The following is a 19,375-nucleotide window of genomic DNA, read 5'->3' as shown; positions in this document are numbered from 1 at the left end:
GAGACAAGGAGAAATCACTGTTTGCAAACCACATGACTGAGATTTTTACCTCAAAGAAGCAGGAAGAGGATAGATCAATTCAGAGAGCATGCACAAGAGTAGGAGTGAACAAAAAACACCAGAAGAATTTTTGGTCAAACTGGTAATTCTAGCTCACTGATGCATAGAAAGGTGGGGCTGGAGAAATGGCCCAGTGAAGGGCTTATTGAAAAGCAAAAGAACCTGATCTTTGTCCCGACAAACCACGTAAAAAGCCATGAAGTCCTGAAATTGAAAGAGAGCAGATAAGAATGGGGTGAGTAAGATAGGAGGGTTTGAAGGGAAGAACAGGTAGGAAGAAATGTTGTGATTATATTATAATCTCAAAAAGAAAGAAAATCATGTGTTAGAATACAGGCTTGTAATCGCGTACTGGGGAGGCAGGGACAATGGGTTGGTGGCATTAACTGGTGATCCCATGTTCCAGTGCCTCTGTTTTTAAAACTCAAAATAGACAGATCCTGGGGAATAACAACTGAGGTTGACCTATGGCTTCCAGATGCACGAGCTCACACAAACACAATCACATACATTCATATACATGCACACACAGGTACACAAGAAAAGAAGGAAGATAGGAAGAGGGACTATCTGAGTAGTTGCAAGACAGGGGAAAACTCAAAAACTGGTATCAAAGGAAGGTCAAGTAAATAGTCAGTCAGTGACCAATTCAGGCTCTTATGACTGTCTCAGGCAGAAGAATTTCATTAAGGATTAACTCTGATGATGGTATCCACAATGGAAGTCATAGTTGCTGCACGGACAATAATGTAGTCTGCTGACAAGAGGAGACAGCAATAACCATGAAAGATTGATGGCAAAAAATGATGAAGCAGAAGTCTGGGGCAGTTTCTGTTAGTGAATATGAAGTAGGAATTAGGGGAAAACAGACCGGTGAAGCCTTCCTAATGCAGGATGACTGGAAAAACATAAAGGAGTAACAGAGAGCATCCCTGGGGACAGTCCATCAGAGGAAGGATATGTTCTGATTTTATTGCAAAGAGGCAGCAGTCAGCTGGGCACAGAGCAAGAGGTAAGAAGCTTTCCCACACTGGGGCTCTCTCACAGCCATAGAAATTAGGCCAAAAGCTTAGTGTCACCATAACAAGTGTACTGGCTGGTCTTGTATCAACTTGACACAAGCTGGAGTTATCACTGAGAAAGGAACCTCAGCTGAGGAAATGCCTCCATGAGATCCAGCTGTAAGGCATTTTTTCAACTAGTAATCAAGGGGGCGGGGGCAGCCCATTGTGGGTGGTGCTATCCCTGGGCTGGAAGACCTGGGTTCTATAAGAAAGCAGGCTGAGCAAAGGCGTGGGAAGCCAGACAGTAAGTAACATCCCTCTATGGCCTCTGCATCAGCTCCTGCTTCCTGACCTGCTTGAGTTCCAGTCCTGACTTCCTCTGGTGATGAACAGCAATGTGGAAGTATAAGCTGAATAAACCCTTTCCTCCCCAACTTGCTTCTTGTTCATGATGTTTTGTGCAGGAATAGAAACCCTGACTAAGACAACAAGTTAGAGACACAGAACGCGTAAAAGCAGACCACAACATTTTCACAATAAAATACAGAGCACAGGTTCCTGGATAACTCAGGAAGTAAAGCTGATTATTTTGTTTTGTCTTGACTTGTTTCTTTAAAATATCCTTCTCACTTTTAGCATGTGTAACCCCCCCCCCAAAAAAAAATCAGAAGAGTTTCTCAAACTGCTCTGTTGTGATAGGCCCTAGTATATCCTCTCAGTGGAACTGTGGAATGAATAAAGCTTTCATTTAGTTACTGGGTATGGGGGTGGCAGGGAGAGATTTGAGTTCTGTCTCTTCCTCATGTCTTGGCTACCTCTCTTTCCTGATGCCTCCCCTCCATACCAACTCACATCATCGGTTTGTTTTCCAGAAACCCCCAATTTCCATTAAGCATTCCTAGACTGTGTCCCCTACCTTGAGTGCCTTCTCTCAGTGGAAATCCACCTGAATAGTTAGAACTACAGCATGAACACGAGGTACTGGGGTAGATTATAAACGGTTACAAATGACAAGATTTCAGTCACTTGGAAAATGCTTTCTTTCTTCTTCTTCCTGATAATCTGCCCATGTAGCAATTCACTGGTCCAAACCATTTTACAACCTGGCTGCTCCCTTCCCTTCTAATCAGCATCTCAAAGTCTGTCTGGCAGAGAAAGAGGGGTGTCCTGCATGGGCATTAAAAGCTTAGGTCAGGAATTGAGCTAAGTGAGCAACGCCTGTGTTCACAGCCCATTACCACTGGAACCACTGGATCCTCTTCTCTGGAATAGCCCTGGGGAAGCCTCGTTCTTCAAATGTAAGACTCACCTTCAGACCTCAGCCCTTAACCTGTATCCCAGCATCCTCAGCACTTACATCCTCTGGGTGCCTTCCCCTTTCCCTTCCCCCAGCTTTCTACTTCTGTGGTGACTGATGATGATCATTTCTAGTAAGCTCTCAGACTTGACAGTGCTGCTGCTGTGCCCTTCCCTGATTTGAAAGCACGCTGAGCTCTCCTGATTTGAAAGACAACGACCAAGCTGTTTATGAATTAACATCACCTTGGAGAGTGCAAAAAAGCTTGTGTGCTGACAACACAGTCTCAGGGTTCTGATTCCACCAGGTCACAGTACCTGGGACCTCTCAACAGACTCCTTTTATATGCACGGTAGCTTGTTCAGAGGAATACAGCTTAACTGCAGTGTGTGCAGTGTGTGTGTGTGTGTGTGTGTGTGTGTGTGTGTGCATGTGTGTGACCCAGTGATGTAGTGGCACCTCAGAATCAAACACCAAAACTCCCAACCTCTGGCACTCTTATTTCCCTTAAGGGGCACAAATAAAGAACAGTACTTCAAGGCTGTAATTTTCTCATCCTTTTGCCCAAAATAGATCTCCTTCTTTCCTGGGAGACCAGGCTGGCTAGCAGGACAGGAGTGGCTGGATCTGGAGAAGACACGTGGGAGAAAATGCCTGGAAGCTCTCCCCCTTCCTCCCAGCCTCCATCTCAAAAGCCTTGTTTGCAGTCCCTCATCCCTCTCTGGGAGGAGGACTCCACCCTGAAGAAGGATCCCTCTCTAAAACAAAGGAAAAGATTATAAACAGAGCCAGGTGTCCCTGGTCCCTGACAACTCCCAGGCTGCCTCAAGGCAATTCAAAAGAAATACCATTTTTCAAATAAGCAAAGGAGAGAATGCTCAGCTCCCCAGCTCTGGGGCTGTGAGTGCTGGGCCTGCTCCCAACCCCAGCACAAAGAGTGTTCAACTCTCAGCCATGGAATTTTACTGAATTCATCAACTGTAAGTAAAAATAAATAAATAAGAGCTGATCTGCCATCCTTTTTAGATTTATGCTGATTTCACAGCCATCGGATACACAGGCCCTGCTCTAATGGCCTCAGGCCCGACATCTTGGTGAAGAACTGAGAAACAGCTCCATCTGCTGGCCAGAGAGCCCAAGTGAGTGGAAATTTCCAACTGTTTTTTAGTCTTTGCAAGAGAGCAAGAGATTTGTCTGGTTGATATCCGCTGCAAATCATTTAATTCCTTTCACCAAATCACCTACAAACTCTGACATGGAATTAGACTGTGTCTTATTACATGGATAGGTTAAAGAGCACAGGTTTGCTGGTGGCGTTTTGTGGCTCCTGATGCTTCTTGAGGTTTTTAGATTCGGTAATCACATGTCAAATTAATAGCAGGAACCTTGGCTCTTGCTATTATCCTGTTGCATACGCATCTGAAGAGAAAATCACAGAAGAGATCGAGGGGAAGGGACACGGAGAAATTCTGGCTGCCTGGAGCTCTGCGGTTTTTACTTTGGTGCTTAGACTTGGGAATCCACTATGTTATGAGTTGTTTTCATCTCAATTAGATGAATACATAAGAGAAGTACTATAAAGAACACTATGTCTGAAAGAGGAATCTGCTAGATTTTGATAAGCCTGGAGTATATAAGTGATGTTTGGAGATGAAGAATATCCCAGGATGCCTTCTGGTAAAGTATACCTGGAGATAGCTCTACATTTCTATATCCCACTGCTTCAGCTAGATGGGCCCTTGAATCTGAGGATGAAGATGTGGAAAACGAGAAATGAACAGGAGTGCAGCAGGCACCAATTATTAGTGGCAGGCTGGACAGGGACTGTCCTCCTTGCTTTGCAAGTCAAGGAAGACTCACTGTGAAAAACAAGAAGGCTCACTTGGGATGTGAATGAGGTGTCAAATGTGGCATGTTCCTTTGTCAGATAAGATCAACTATTACTCTCTTCCAGGACATAGGTCTCTAGGAAAAATAATAACCTCCAGATTTCCAAGTGGTCACTGCAAAAAGAAAACAAAAATTGCAGATGGCAAACCCAGGCTCCCGTAAGACAGGTAAATCTGCTTAAGGTTATACAGTCCGTGGAGGCACAATTGAGTCTTCAATCTTGTGGACAGGATTTCTCAAGGTAACCTGGCTCTTGCCACAGAACAGGACAGTGCACCCGCCATAAGGAAGATCTTTTCACTGGCTGCTGTGACAGGTACCCCTCTTTTTCCTATCACACCATCACCTTTTATGGCAGAGCCAGCAGTTTGTCTTAGTGACTCACTGCTTGTACTAAGTGGACAACTCTGATGATGTTCACCTAAGGAAATGCACAGGAAGGAGTGTGTGCACTGTAGTCAGTGACTGTAGGGGACAGTGTACAGAAATAAAGATGCCAGACAGAATTCTTGGTCTTGTATGAAAGATCCAAAGAGGGATCTAAAAGGAATGTCTGTATCTTGGGAAGTGAAAAGTGAAAATATGATAGGTTTTGTGAGTAGACTGTGGATGGGTGGTAGTCAAAATAGAAGAGATCAGATTGTGGAGTGTAGTGAGAGAGAGAGAGAGAGAGAGAGAGAGAGAGAGAGAGAGAGAGAGAGAGAGAGAGAGAGAGAGAGAGAGATGGAGAGAAATCACTGGAATTGAAGGTCATTGGAGAAGGTGTGCTGTCAAAATCTAATGCAGTAGAAACTCCCAGGATTCTATGACTGTGACCCTATGAGGACTCCTAGTAATGGAGAATTTGGAGGCTGAACAGGCTATCTTCCATAACCAGGCAAGGCTTCCAGTGGTGGGACTGGTACACCAAGCTAGCCATAAAACCTTTGATCTACAATCTAACCCACCTACAAGGTGAGATGAGCAATGGAGTTACAGAACTTGTGGGAGTGGCCAACCAGTGACTAGTTTAATTTGAGGCTCAGGTCACAAGAGGAAACCCATGCTGGGCACTGCCTGGATGGCTAAGAACCAAAGGCTGGATGGCCCACAAACCTAGGATAGGAAAACAGAAATTAATAAAATGATTCTGCTATATTCATAGATTGGTGCCTGCCCAAATATTTAACAAAGACATTTACTCAGGTAGCTAATGAGAGAAGATATAGAAATTCACAAGCAAACATTAGGCAGAGCTCAGGAAACACCCAGAAGAGGAGAGGAAGAATCAGAGAACCCAGAGGGGTCAAGGACATGGAATCAACTAAGTGGAGGCCATGGAGGCTCATGTGGGCTGAAGTGGCAATCATGGGGCCTTTATGGGTCTGTACTAGGTCTTCTGTATACATGTATGGTTGTTAGCTTGGTTTCTTTGTTGGGCTACTAATAGTGAGAGATGAGGTGTCTGACTCTGTGTCTACATTTAGGACTATTCTCCTTCTGGGTTGCCTCGCCTAACTTTGCCATGAGATTTTTGTGCCTAGTCTTATTGTATCTTGTTTTGACATATGGGTTTGATAATCCATGAGAGGCCTGCTCATTTCTGAAGCGAAACACAGGAGGGGTAGAACTAGAGGAGACTGGGAAAAGGGGGTTGGAAGATATGGAGGAAGAGGAAACTGCAGTTGAAATGTATTGAAAAGCCAAACAAAAATTAGTGGAAAACTGCAAAACATAAAAATAGCCTTGAAAAGTAATCAACTTCTTATAATATCAGTACTAGGAATAAAAGGAGGCAAATAAATCATTTTTAAAAGTGTGTGATTCAAGTAAATCAATCAAATAAGCTGTACAGGCCAGATGCTGACACTCTTCCTCACTGTCTAAAGTCTGGCATCTGACAGTTAGAGAACCATCTTTTCTAGAACAATGTCTTGGTCCTGGTCACCAAACCACTCTACACTCCCTCAGCTGCTCTCTGGGAGCGTCCCTCTATCTGTCCTTCATGGGAATCTGTGGGCCATCTAGATACTTGCCACTGAGGTAAAGTCCTCATGATTGAATCTACTGCTACTGCAGTCATAATTTCTCTGGAGTCTGCTTCTATATTTGAGATTTGCATGCTCAAACTGAAACAAAACTCTTTCCTCGTGTTATACAATAGAAGTGATTTGATATTGGCTTTAACACGCTTTTTGAACAACACACTTAAAAATGACATGGTGTCTCTCATTATGACTCTAAACTATAAAATTTTCTAAAACTGAATTAATAGGCCATCCTTGAGTGTTTCAAGACTTAATTCTGTTTGGGGCAAACAGGGTCCTGAGACTGATACTTCTAATTGATGGTTTAGTTTAACAAGCTGACCCTAATATCTTGGCTTTGACATTTTAACAGGAGACAGCAGCATCAACTGCTGCTGTAATACATTTTAAACAGAGCTGACTCTGCAGTAGTCTATTTCAGTCTATCTTAAATTCTGGTCTATGATGGAGTGTGTACGTGGAAGCTGGTTTATGCCCCTACTGTTTTGGAAGCATTTCTTTCCTTCACTCTGAAAGAGGTTAATGGGCATCTCCTCACCTTTTGGTCTGATGATGCCCAAGGCTTCTGAGACTTTACGAGTTCCAGATAGAGTTGTAGGAGCCATCCTCTGCAACATCAGTGTGATTTGTGTGCCATTAATAGCCGCCCTATTGTTCCATGAAGCTCAATTTCCTTCAAAGTAGGAAAGTATCAAACCCACTGTTTCCTATTGAAAAGGAAGATCAACTATATCTAGCTTTGGACTTCTGTACTGTCGTCATTGATGCTGACTTCAGAATTGCAGTTCACTTGGTCACCAGCTCCCAGGAGCTGAGGTTATAGAATTGATGACAGATAGGTCACAGGTCACCATGCTACTTGTCACAACAGCACTTTCCCCAATAACAGCAATAAACACAATATTGTGGACATGGTATTAAAGCCTCAAGAGTGAATACATTTATCAGCAACAAAGAGACTTGCTACTTGAGAGAGAGAGAGAGAGAGAGAGAGAGAGAGAGAGAGAGAATCAGTATTCCTAAAAGAATTTTGTTTGTATTGCCCTTTCTGAAAACGATGTTAACAAAAAAAATTTGCCAAATTCTTGGAGAAAAAGATTTGCTTTGCTCCAAAGAGTGATAAAGCTAGTGTTTCTCAAAAGTGTTGCTCCTCCCTCAGGTTAGTACCAAAAAAGGACCACAGAGAAACTTACAAAGCAAAATAACAACAACAAAGAAAACAGAAAACCCTCAGTGTTTAAAGTCAACTCGGGAGAGTAAATTTTAATATTATTGGTAAATATTTAATATGGTTGGTAAAAAGTTTTAATTTGGTACAAGCTGATCGATGATCCACAATCTCTTCTTTAAGGTAATCATCCCTTTCAAGGGGGGATTTCCAGAAGGAAAAATTCCGACATGAAGTGAGAAATACCCAATATTGTTTAGCAGTGAATGTGAAATTATAATAAAAATTATGGTGAATATCAGAAAATAGGCATGTCTGTAGGCGGTTTAGTTTGGATAAGATTATTAAAGTGTCTCAAATCAATTCCCAATCTCTCATCATCCAACTCAAATGCAGGCTTTTTTAGAGTCATTTGGGAAACCTTTTATCATAAAGAATTTCATAAAATACAATCAAAGTTGGCACTCATCCTTTCTAATGGCTTGAATATTAAGTTATGGTCTTCACTCACAAGTACTGCTCAAGTTTAATACTTAGATTTTGCCTCAAGCATGTCTTGTATCTCCAGACATTTTCTATCAGTTTTATTGAAATACAGATTATATATGAGAAAATTTGTTTTGCAATAAATATGAAGCAGTGTGTCTATCATTTAACCTAAATAGGACATTTTTATTGTTCAAAATGAAATCTTGTATCTAGAACCAACTCCCATTTATCCGGTATTCGTGAACAGCCACTAACTGACTTCCTTACTATGTAGATGTGTCTTTTTCTGTAATGCCACATGTATACAACCATACAATACCTAGTCTTTGCTGTTTGGTCTCTTTCCCTTAGCATAAGTTTTTTGAGATTTATCTACCTTGTACTCTCAATCACTGTTCAGTTTAACTAATAAATAATACTCTTCTATGTAGATATACCGTATTTGGTTTATGCATTCACAAGTTGATGTACACATTGCTTCTACTTTGGACTCTTCAAAACAGTGCTCTTATGAATGACATATACATACACATACACACATGCACACGCACACACACACACACACACACACACACACACAGAGAGAGAGAGAGAGAGAGAGAGAGAGAGAGAGAGAGATATCTTTGTAGAAGCCAGTTCTCAGGGGAAGGGTAGCTAGAAATAGATTGCATTTATGTCTACTCTCTGAAACAATTGTCCTCACTGTATTTTCTGTGTAAGGCATGGCAGTTCTTAGATTTCAAGATCACAATAGGTATTCTTTTTTCAAGACAGGGTTTCCTTGTATAGCCCTGGCTAACTGGAAGCAGGATCAGTAGACCAGGCTGTCCTCGATCATAGAAAGCCATTGCCTCTGCCTCCAAGTGCTGGGATTAAAGGCAAGTATCACTGCTATCTGGTTGGGTAATTTGTTTTAATATACTTTTAAAGATATTCTGTTAAAATACTGCTCATCAAGAACCCATTCCATAAACAGACTTCTTTTCTCCCATTACTTTTGACAGAAATGAAGCAAGTATATTTTAAGTCAAAGTCCTCAAGGTGATGTATTTACAAGAGTAAAAAAATACAAAGAGGAACATAGGAAATGAAATATTAAATCAGAAAGTCAATATATAGGCTAATTAATGGTTTCTTATGAATATGACTTGAAAGTTACCCATGGCTGGGTTTGAAGTTAACATGGAGAATTCATTTTATAATGTCATACTTACACATTACATGTTATAAAATGTCTGGGCATTTTGTTCACTTTGTATTTGACACAAACCTGCATTCTGGAAAAGGATCATGGATTATTTAAAAAGAACTAAAAAGTGGTCTATTTCAAATGCTATGGCCAGCCTGGCCAGCTGAGGATGTACACCAACTGCTGAGTTGCTGATGGAGGCCACCTACTTTCCTGCATCAGCCTCAGCAGCTCCTCTACATTACCACTGCATCTGCTGTGCTCCCAGTACATCCACCAGGCTCCCAGGGTATCCACTGTGCTCCTTGTCTGTATGTGTTTCCAGCCCTCTGACAGTTCCTGATAGTGTCTATCTGCTCTTCCTTAATGCCCACTTTGTTGTTATTTATCTCATATTCCAAATTTCACTCAAAAGCCACCCCTTCTAGATTGTTCCTAATTCACAGATCACAGTGCTTCTTTGTTAGATGAATATGTGCACACTGAATGTCCCCTTTACTTTGCAAATGGCAAATCTGAAGTTTACAGTATCTATGTGAGTGATAAATTCAACATTCAAATCCATGCTTCCTGACTCCACAGTTTGGTGCTGTCTTCACAAGGGCATTGTCTGTATTCTCACCTTTTGACTTACTTTGCTCTCATGTAATATTGCCTTGGGTTCTGCTGAGAAGTTTGTGATCCCTGCTTATAAGTGGTAAAAGCACAGGGGGAAAGGGTTTGCATTTATTCATTTCTACATTCCAGAAAAACCTAGCCTTAGCTTTGAATACCATACAGATCCAATAAAAATGTACCCAATGGGTAAAAGTGTGTGATCAATAGAATACCAAGTAGCTCCCCCTGGGACTTCTTCTCTGAAAGCTCTCACTTGCTTCTGAAGAGGTGATGCCAAAGTTCAAAACAAATGGCTTTCTCCCTCCCTTAATTAAAACTGTCATTGATTTGAAATTTTTCCTTTCAAACACAGAACAAAATTAAATTTCAATAGAGGTCTGCCAAAATTACCATCATTGCAAAAGTGAAGAGCTTGACATTTCTGAAACTATGACAGATATCTATTGCTACTTCAGGCCAAAAAAAAAAAAAAAAAAAAAAAATCCAGTTCTGTTGATCTTAAAAAAATAAATAAGTAAACAAGAAAAGTCAATGACTGTGAGTGTCAGCAACCGGCCTACTGCATATAACCATTCCTTGTTTACTACAGGGTGTCAGCAACCATCCTACTGTGCACATACATGGCTAGTCCCAACTCCCAAAGCTGAGGGTGTCAGCAACCATCCTACTGTATACAGCTAGACCTAAAGCCGGTCAGTCCTGTGACTCTAGGCCTTTACTATGTCTGCTCTGGAGCCCTCTACTTGAAGTCACAGTGAAATCCAGGCCTCTGTAAGGTCTATTTCCACCTCTTTTGTCATCTTGCTGACTTTGGGCAAGTCACTTCACTATCCAACACATGGAAAAGAGGAATGCAGTATTTCAGAAAGGATTTCAAGTCACTCTGATTAAATATGTTGTCTAATGTGCCAGGTACCATTTCGTGAATATGTGGGGGGTAGCAAGAGGAATGCCTTACTCAATCATCGCCAGCCTCATTTGCACCCTAGTCTCTCTTGGCTCTCCCAGCCCCAGGCAGGCTCTTAGCCAAGTGAAAGGAAGGAGCTAAGCAGAAGATAAATAGCCCGAGCTCAAAGCTCTTCAGCAGAAAGTAATAACTGAAACATTCCTTTGCACTCACCCACACACCCTCACCCACACTCAAACACTCTTCCATGCACACAATTTCCTAGAACATGTGATTACTTCCAGATCATTTTAGCATATTTTTAATTGAGGAATATAATTGATTCATGCTGGATGGTGCGCATTAAAGGCAGGGGCCTTGAGACTGTGAATAAGCTAGCATAGCATCATCCACCGTGGAAGACAATCAGCCATTATTAGATTATGGTGACTGTTGCTAGGGTACCTGTAAGGAATGCAGCTAATGCATCTCAGTGAGGAGCAGATAACTCTTGTCTCTTGTTCATTCTCAACAGAGAATGAACAGGTTAGTTCACTAATGTCCTCTCTTATAGCAAAATAAGTGTTATAGCATTTATACATACATAACCGTGATGATTCTGAAGGGCTAAAATGGGTGTTGTGAACGTTCTTATATGAATTCAGTTAGCACAACTCTCAGTGGAAAAAAATAATGATTTTTTTTTCTCCTCTGTCTCTAGTCAGGTATTAGTAAGTTCAAGCGTAGACAAAGTAGAAAATTTTCATCTAAACACTTGTGAAAATATAAATGATACTGTAACCTCAGATTCCATGGTTTGATCAATAATTTCTTATGAAGTTTCTAAATATGTAACTAGATGCACAGTTTTCCGGCAAACAGTTCAGCCATAGCATGCTATAAAAGACAGGCACTAAATAAATTTTACCCATTAAACTAAGGAAAACATTTACTTGCCATCAATGGATTAAGACAGGAACTTCACTATATTTTAAAAGGAGAGAAAATTCTCTTCTGATACGTTTATGTACAGGAACATGTATGTATTTTACAATGAAAATTTCAGAAGGATTATAATTTAAATCCTTCTTTATGAATTATTATATTACAAATTCCATATCACTGACCATTTTTCCTGCATGCCTTTCTTCTTTCTCTGTGTTGCTGCTTCAAGCGTCTGTCTGCTGAGCATGCTTCTTGAACATATTCTTTCCTTTTCTAATCCAAACCATACTGCATTTACAGCGACCATAACCATCCTTTCCCTATCTTTGTGCCCACGTGCCTGACATAGTGACCCTCTGGAATCGATCAAAACTTATACAGCAATGCTGTGCCTCTTATAAAAACTCAAAAATGATGTAATGAAGGAAGTAAAAGCAGAGGGAGTTGGGGAGAAGACAGAACAGAGTAAGAACACAGGAAAACAAAGCAAGAGAGAAAAACAAACCCAGTGGGCTGGCTTTGTGTCAATTCTCATAGACAGCAATAACAAAATTCTACTGTAATAGGGGAAAATTTGTTTTTGGGCAGTCACAACAGAACTGAGGAATTATCAAATGATGATCATTATAACACACACTCGCACACACATGTGCGTGTGATGTGTGTGTGTGTGTGTGTGTGTGTGTGTGTGTGTGTGTGTGTGTGTGTGCTTGTGTGGATGGGTGTGATTTATGTAACCAACTTCTTTTTAAATGCCAGTCCCCTATGGCTCATATATCCTAGGCCAGTCCAGTGTCTAAATAGGATGAATGTGTGCTTATATGTGTATCATGCAGGAGTGTATGTACATATACATGTGTGTGCAGTGTGCTGTTTCATTTAGTGGTGAGAGATGGAAGGAAGAAAATATACTGGCAGTTTACAAGGCCTTAACTGCATTTTCTCTGCATCCTATGGTAAAGAACTGACAGTAGATTTAAGTAACAGTGATGTAACAGTCTGTTGCTTGCTAGCGCTGTGACTTGGGTATTGAGGTAATGAGAACTCTGGATGACGAGACTACTACTGAGAAGAACACAGCATTCTGACAGGAATGTGGGCAGTGTGCATCAATGATGACAGTTCCTAGAAATGATCTGGGTAGATGCAGAGAATTCACTGCTTAGTGAGACACTCAGAGCAGTGGAAAGCCCAGGCCTGCTGTGCATCTCTCCTGGATCTGAGCTGCGACTGCTACAACAAATCCTTGCCGAAGCTAAGAAAATATCCAGAAATATGTCTTTTAAGAAAAAGTGGAATTCGATCCATAAAAAAGAATGTGATAAGTGGCTAATGTCTGAGAAAAAATGCTTGGATTTTAAGACAGAGAAGAAAACAGAGTAGAAATACATACAGGACTTGATCCCATGAAAGGTGACCTTTCTAAACCCACAATCCCTTGTTCTTTGGACATACTATGCTGGGTAGCTATTAAGGGTTTACAAAATAGCACCCTAAGCCCATGTTGCTTCAAGATTGAATACAGATATTCCTCTCCATGTTTTCCCCTAGAAAAGCTGGCACAGCAGGAGCTACAGAAGTAAAGGAGCATCCACATTCACAGCAAAGATCTACAGCCAGGTTGAGCAAGTGCAGAGGAACAACCTAACAATATTGTAGTGATAGTGAGAAGAAAAAAACTGTCCTCAACAGCAAATGAAGAACAAACAAGATACTCTGCTTGAGATAGCATGTTGCTCTGGGCATCTCTCTCTCAAGACTGATCTCGCTGCTTCAGACAGTTCTCTCTTGCTAGAAAAACTCAAAAAGTTATCTGAATAGCTAATGGGTTTGCCAACCAAAGTCAGAGAAGGTGCTATAAAAAAAATTCTTGGATTTTTTTTTAAATGAAACTCAGAAATCTGCTTAAAGACATTTCTACAAGAGCTATGTTTGCTCTCCAAGCAGTTCTCTCTGGATTGCTAGCTCTTGCAGACCAAAGTCTCATCTCCTATTTACATATCAATTCATTTATTTACTTCAGCTTCTTTTTTGATTATCTCATGAATCAGCACTTGCAACAGTCACTCCCAGATTTATAGAAAGGATTACAAGTGCTTTTTTTAAACATTGAAAATGAATTCAGAGATCTGCCTGCCTTTGTAAGCATAGACCGTAAATTAGCTGTGTGGAGTTTCACTCTGAGATCACCGTTCTTGCCATGTCTGGGCCTAAACAAGCTCTGTTCCAGGCTGGACTTGAACTCTGGAATCTGCTTGCCTTTGTAAGCACAAGCTATTAAGCACTTAGCTGGATAAGATCTTGCCCTGCAATTACCACTCTTCAAATCTTTTTATCTCCTTCCTTAATATCTTTCTGTTCTTATCGGTCTATCAAGTAACTTACATATTTCATCTTATTTTTGCATAGTTGAGAAATTACATATTCTTGAATTCATGTTTTCAGAGTTCTTTCCCACAGTCTTAAAGGCTGTCCTGATGGTCACAACTTTTACCATCCTGCTAAGGACATAAAACACATCCTTACCTCCTAGACTCACGTCGTCTTTGATTAGCATGGAGTCATTAACCTTAGTAGAAAAGAGATTGCCCTGAAGGATGAATATAAAATATACAAACAAATCTCACACCCAGCAACTGTCAATACTCATGAAGGGACATTCCCTCCTGGCTCTTATCCAGTAGCACTGTCCCTTTGGAACAGCAATGCAGAAGTAGGCACAAGAATACATAAGGTTTGTATTTAGAATACCAATCCAATCTTCGGTCTATACTTCATAAGCTTTTTGGCCAAATCATTGATGTTTCTAGGTCCAAGTCTCTTAATCTATAAAATGAAACTAGAGAATAAATCACCTAAAGACACAGTATGATACTACTCAAATGTGATCACGAAGATATATTTGGAAAACTGGGAAGTTCTAAATTCAAGTATGGATGTTTCTAGTTGAAAAAACTGTAAAAAACTAAGTGGTTCAGTGTGTTTAGGGTAAATGTGATGTTCACACATTCACATATAACTCTGGTGGTGATTTTCTCACAAGGTTAATTACCTACAGACACTTATAACTTGGAATTCACTTCTCCCCAGAAATAGAAATATTGAGAAATTTTCTGATCACTGACTTAATCTCTGATTTTATTTTCTGGGTTCTGCCTATCATCTGTGCCCTTCCTTTCAATTCGACAAGGTCTGGACTATTCTTTTATCAGCACCTGAATACCTTTTGTATTTGAAGAATTATTGCTGTACCTCAGAACCCTGCCCATGTTGCTGAATAAGAAGCCTAACCCTGCCCACACATGACTCCTTGCAGTCAATCAAATGGCCATTGTGCATTCCTGTTATTACACTATGCACTGTGTGCCATTATTAATTGTGCATGGTTTTATACAACCTAAACTGGCTTTTGGGTCTCAAACAAATAGTTCCCATTTTCTAAGAAAACACTAGTGCCAGGGAACTTTCAGGGGAATCATTGACCTCATTTTAAAAGAAAGAAAACTGCAGACTAGAAAAAGTGTGTGGTATTCAAAGAAAATTCAAATTGCTGCAAAGCCTCACCCAAATCTGCAAGGCTGCCAGAACCTTCATTTCACTGTCATTCAAGCGTGCTGATGCATTGTCACATCCCACAGTTATACATTTCATAGGTCAGAAAATTTTTCAAAGTATTAATAGGCCAGCTACTTGCACACTTTACTTCTTTTATTCTCCCATTTTGTAATTTCATCCTCCATCTGTCCATCCTTCCAGGTTCATATTCTTAGTAATCTCATTTCTCTATACTGCATAAACAGAATTTCAGAATAAAGTTACAAATTGTATGGGTCCTTCAATTTGCCATGATTTATTGAGGGCAAACGAACTGACCTTATAGGCAGCTCACTGCCATAGACCTTAAAATTTAGCTGAGGAAGAAGAAGATACCTTTGGCTGTCCAAACAAGGACAGGACAGCCATGTAGACCAGAAGAACAGCTTCTTAAAGGTAGGACAAATTAAGATCACTAGCTAAGAAACCAAAGAAAATGCCCTGTCCTTGATCTCAAGAACAACTTGTTTACAGTTGAGTCTTACCCAGTGAACTTGAAAGAAATTGTGTGTTAGGTATTTTCCTTGATAGGAGGTTCCTGGGTTTCTATGAAGATTGAAAGAGTATGAACAAACCATGGAGATGGCTCTCCTGCCATGTGTGCTCACATCCTCCTCAACAGCCAAGGCGGGGGGGCATTTTAGTTAAAGGTTACATCCACTAGCATCCCTGGTGTGAGGCCATTCCTAAACCAGTCACTTTCATTTTGAGAGGTGGTTTAAGTCACTATGGTAGACATTATTAGACCCAAGATGCCTTGAGAAACACTGTGGTGAAACTTTAATTGAAATTCAATTTACAACATTTGTTTGTGACCACAAAAGTTCCCCCATTTGATAAGACAGGAACCTGTTAAGAAGACAGAGATGCAGTCATAGCTGGGAACTGTGTTCAAGGTTCTAAGCTTTATCCTGTCATGTAAATTATGAAGTTACAATATTCAAGAACAAATAAAAGACTTCATTTACTTTCAAAATTAACTGAAATGATCTATGATTTATTGGCACTTTGCATATAGAATATGAGCCTCTATTTTCATGTTAACTGACATGCTGTAAAACCTATCAGTGAACCCCGCTTATTATGATCAAAGGTGTCTTTGATTTGGTGTTGAAATACCTCATGTCTAAAGAACTAACTACACCAGTTCTGTTTAGGGTTAAATATTGCTTGTGAGATTGAGTTTCATAATGTAATTTTCCAAGAACAGTAAAACTCTTTTGCCTTGTATTAAATCTGTGTGAGATAAAGCAAAATTCTTAGAAAACAAAATCAAAGAACTAGGTTATTACCTTGTGCACAGACATGTACATATTGGTAGAATAAATCAAGAAATGTGATTTTGTGTGTTAACAATCCAGGCCCTGATCATTATCATAAACCATGAAGTCCATTAAGTTACCTTACTCTTACAAGATCCTTTCTTTTTCATGATATATCCATGTGTGAATGTAAACTGCTATTATCATTTTCAGTGGAATTAAAAGCCTGGATTGTATTTGATTAAACTAACTTCTAGGCACAGTATAAACCATTCACATTATACATAAGTATCCAATGACAGAATAAGAAGAAAAAGATGCTAAAGACTGATATTGTGGGAAGACACAACCCTGAAAACGTTTAGCCTAATTTGATCTTTACCACTTAACATGTAATAAACTTTAGCCCCAGAGAATGTCCTAGACGAAAAACTCAAAATTGGCAATACTTACCAATGTATGTGTGGAGGGAGGGGCTAGATTTAATTTTCAAAAGTCAATGCAAAGCACTTTTTAATTTAAAAACAAAAGGTCATCCCAAAATAATCCATGGTTCACTAAGAACTGCATTAAGTAGAATAGAGATACATACCTTTTCTAATTTTTTAATTAAACAATTTTATTTAAAAAACAGATAAAGGTACAGATTTTAAAAGCATTTTTGCATAAAACTATATAAATATATTTTTGTCAGTACTTGGTTTTTTAAAAGTTTGGTATTATGCATTGAAAACTTAGATATCTTTTCAACAAATATACCTTTAATATTTTAATTTTTCTAACATTTGACATGAAAACTTTCCCTAGGTCACTCACCTCACACTCATGTTTATAAATATTCCTTTATATTTATTTTTTATAGAGTTAGATTTTTCTTATTCTGCCCTAGATCTTATTCACTTGAATTCAGAATCAAGTAGTGATGACAGTTTGAATATCAGTGTCAGGATTTTTTCTGTAATTATAAGAATTAAGAAAATATTTAATGATAATCATTCTCAAAGTCATGCAATAAAAATAAGATGCTGAAAAATTATTCAAAATGAAAGTAGTTAGACTGCATCAATAGTTTAAACATAATAAATCTACATAAGCATATACACATACATACAAATACACATGCACCTTAAAGACATGAATGCCCAGTTACCAAATGTTGCAGAGTCATGGTCTATGCATTTAATAACACCGAGAACATGCACAAAGGTGAATCATGTCAGACTTTCTCGGAAGGATAGAAACTAGATGCTTGCAGGGGTGAGCAAGAATGAGAATGGTTTCTAAATATGAGAAAGCACATGTGTAATAAAAAAAATGACTGAAAATGTAAAATTGGAGCCCTAAGTGTTCAAAAAACAAATGGATGTGTGTTGGATGGAGAAGTGAGAGACAAGAACAAAATGAATCAGAGAAAGAGGCTTTATATTTGAAAGAATCATTTAAACAGAATTTATGATGAGAGTGTTCTTTAATAGATTTGGGGAGAAACAAGTTAGACCCACTCTCCAGGTATAACTCTCATTATGGGGGGCTGTTAGTTAGGTTTTCCCAGCATATGTCATTGACTAGAGTCAGAATGAAAAATATGTCATCTAACATGGCCCCTGTGGGGAGCCGAATGCAGATGCCATTACAAGATGGCGCTGGCTCCCTCAGGGTTTGAGGTAAAAAACTCCATATATAGTAATTCTCTTGTCAGCTAAGGCGCTGCACCCTCCTCATGCGCAGTGCATAACCTATCGGCCAATCCTGAGGCCTCTGGTGTCAGCAGACTGGTGACAACCAATTATGGCAAGCCCCATATGTGCTTCTCCCTATATAAGCGGACAGCTAGAGTAGTTCCGGCCCCTCGCTTCCTACTCTCCCCTTCAATCAAGAGGCTCCCACAATAAAGCGTGATCTGAAAAGAATCCTCTGGTGGTGGTCGTCTTTCCTTGCTGGTCGAGGAGTGCGCCGCAGGCCCCCTTGCTTCAGTGACAGAAATCTCTGACCTAACCTAGCTTAAACTTTATTTGTACTTCCAGACCATAGCATTAGTTATCTAGGTGGCCACATGACCCAATCAAGACCTTATTATAATGTTTTTTAAACTCCAGTATGAGGCAATTGCCAGTTCCCCAGGTTTCTCCACAACTGAGGAGTTTCTCAGGCTATATGACTTTCATCTTTAAAATTGGAAAGGTATCAGAGGAGAGGTAGCTGCTGGTTACCACCTGAAAATCGCAAGTCCTCAAATGATCTGCTCTTTCTCCGTGAATCACCAGGCTGGGTTTCTATCATTAACCAATTACAGGGATTCTGGTAGGTACATTGGCTCTTCTAGATACTTTGCTCTCTGTTACAAAATACCTAACCAAGGAGATTAGGAAGTTTATTTTGACTTGCATCATGATTAAAAAAGACACACTCTGGTAAGAACATGAGGCTCCAGTTGAGAAGCAGAAAATAATAAACATTCATGTTCAACTCATGTTCTTCTTTACATTCAGTTAAGAACTTCGGACCATAGACGAAGCTTCTCATACTTAAGGCAGATCTCTCCTCAGTCTCATCAAGACAGCCCCTCTCAGATACGCCCAGTGGCCTGGTCTTCTAGGTAATTCTAGTTAATGTCAAGTTCAGAATATTAACCATCACACTGGCCCACAGAAAATGCTGAGTAAGCCAGAGCTGTTAGAACTGCAGTTGTGAGCTTTATCATAGTATACCCACGGTCTTTACTTTTTTTTTTTTTTTTTGGTTAAACGAATGGAGAGCATTAAAAAAAAAAAAAAAAAAAAAAAAGGCACATCCAGAACCCATTTGATCTGTGTGGCCAGAAGTTCCTTCAAAGCTCAAAAGCAGAAAAACCCCACATTGGACAGTCTGGGTGTAGTCATGCTAATGGGGCTTGGGATGTAGAAGAGTTGGTTAAATACTTGACTAGCATGCACAAAGCCCTAGGTC

This window comes from Micromys minutus (genome assembly GCF_963924665.1).
Source record: "Micromys minutus genome assembly, chromosome: 8".
NCBI lineage: Eukaryota > Metazoa > Chordata > Mammalia > Rodentia > Muridae > Micromys > Micromys minutus.
Note: the sequence above shows the minus strand (reverse complement) of the source record.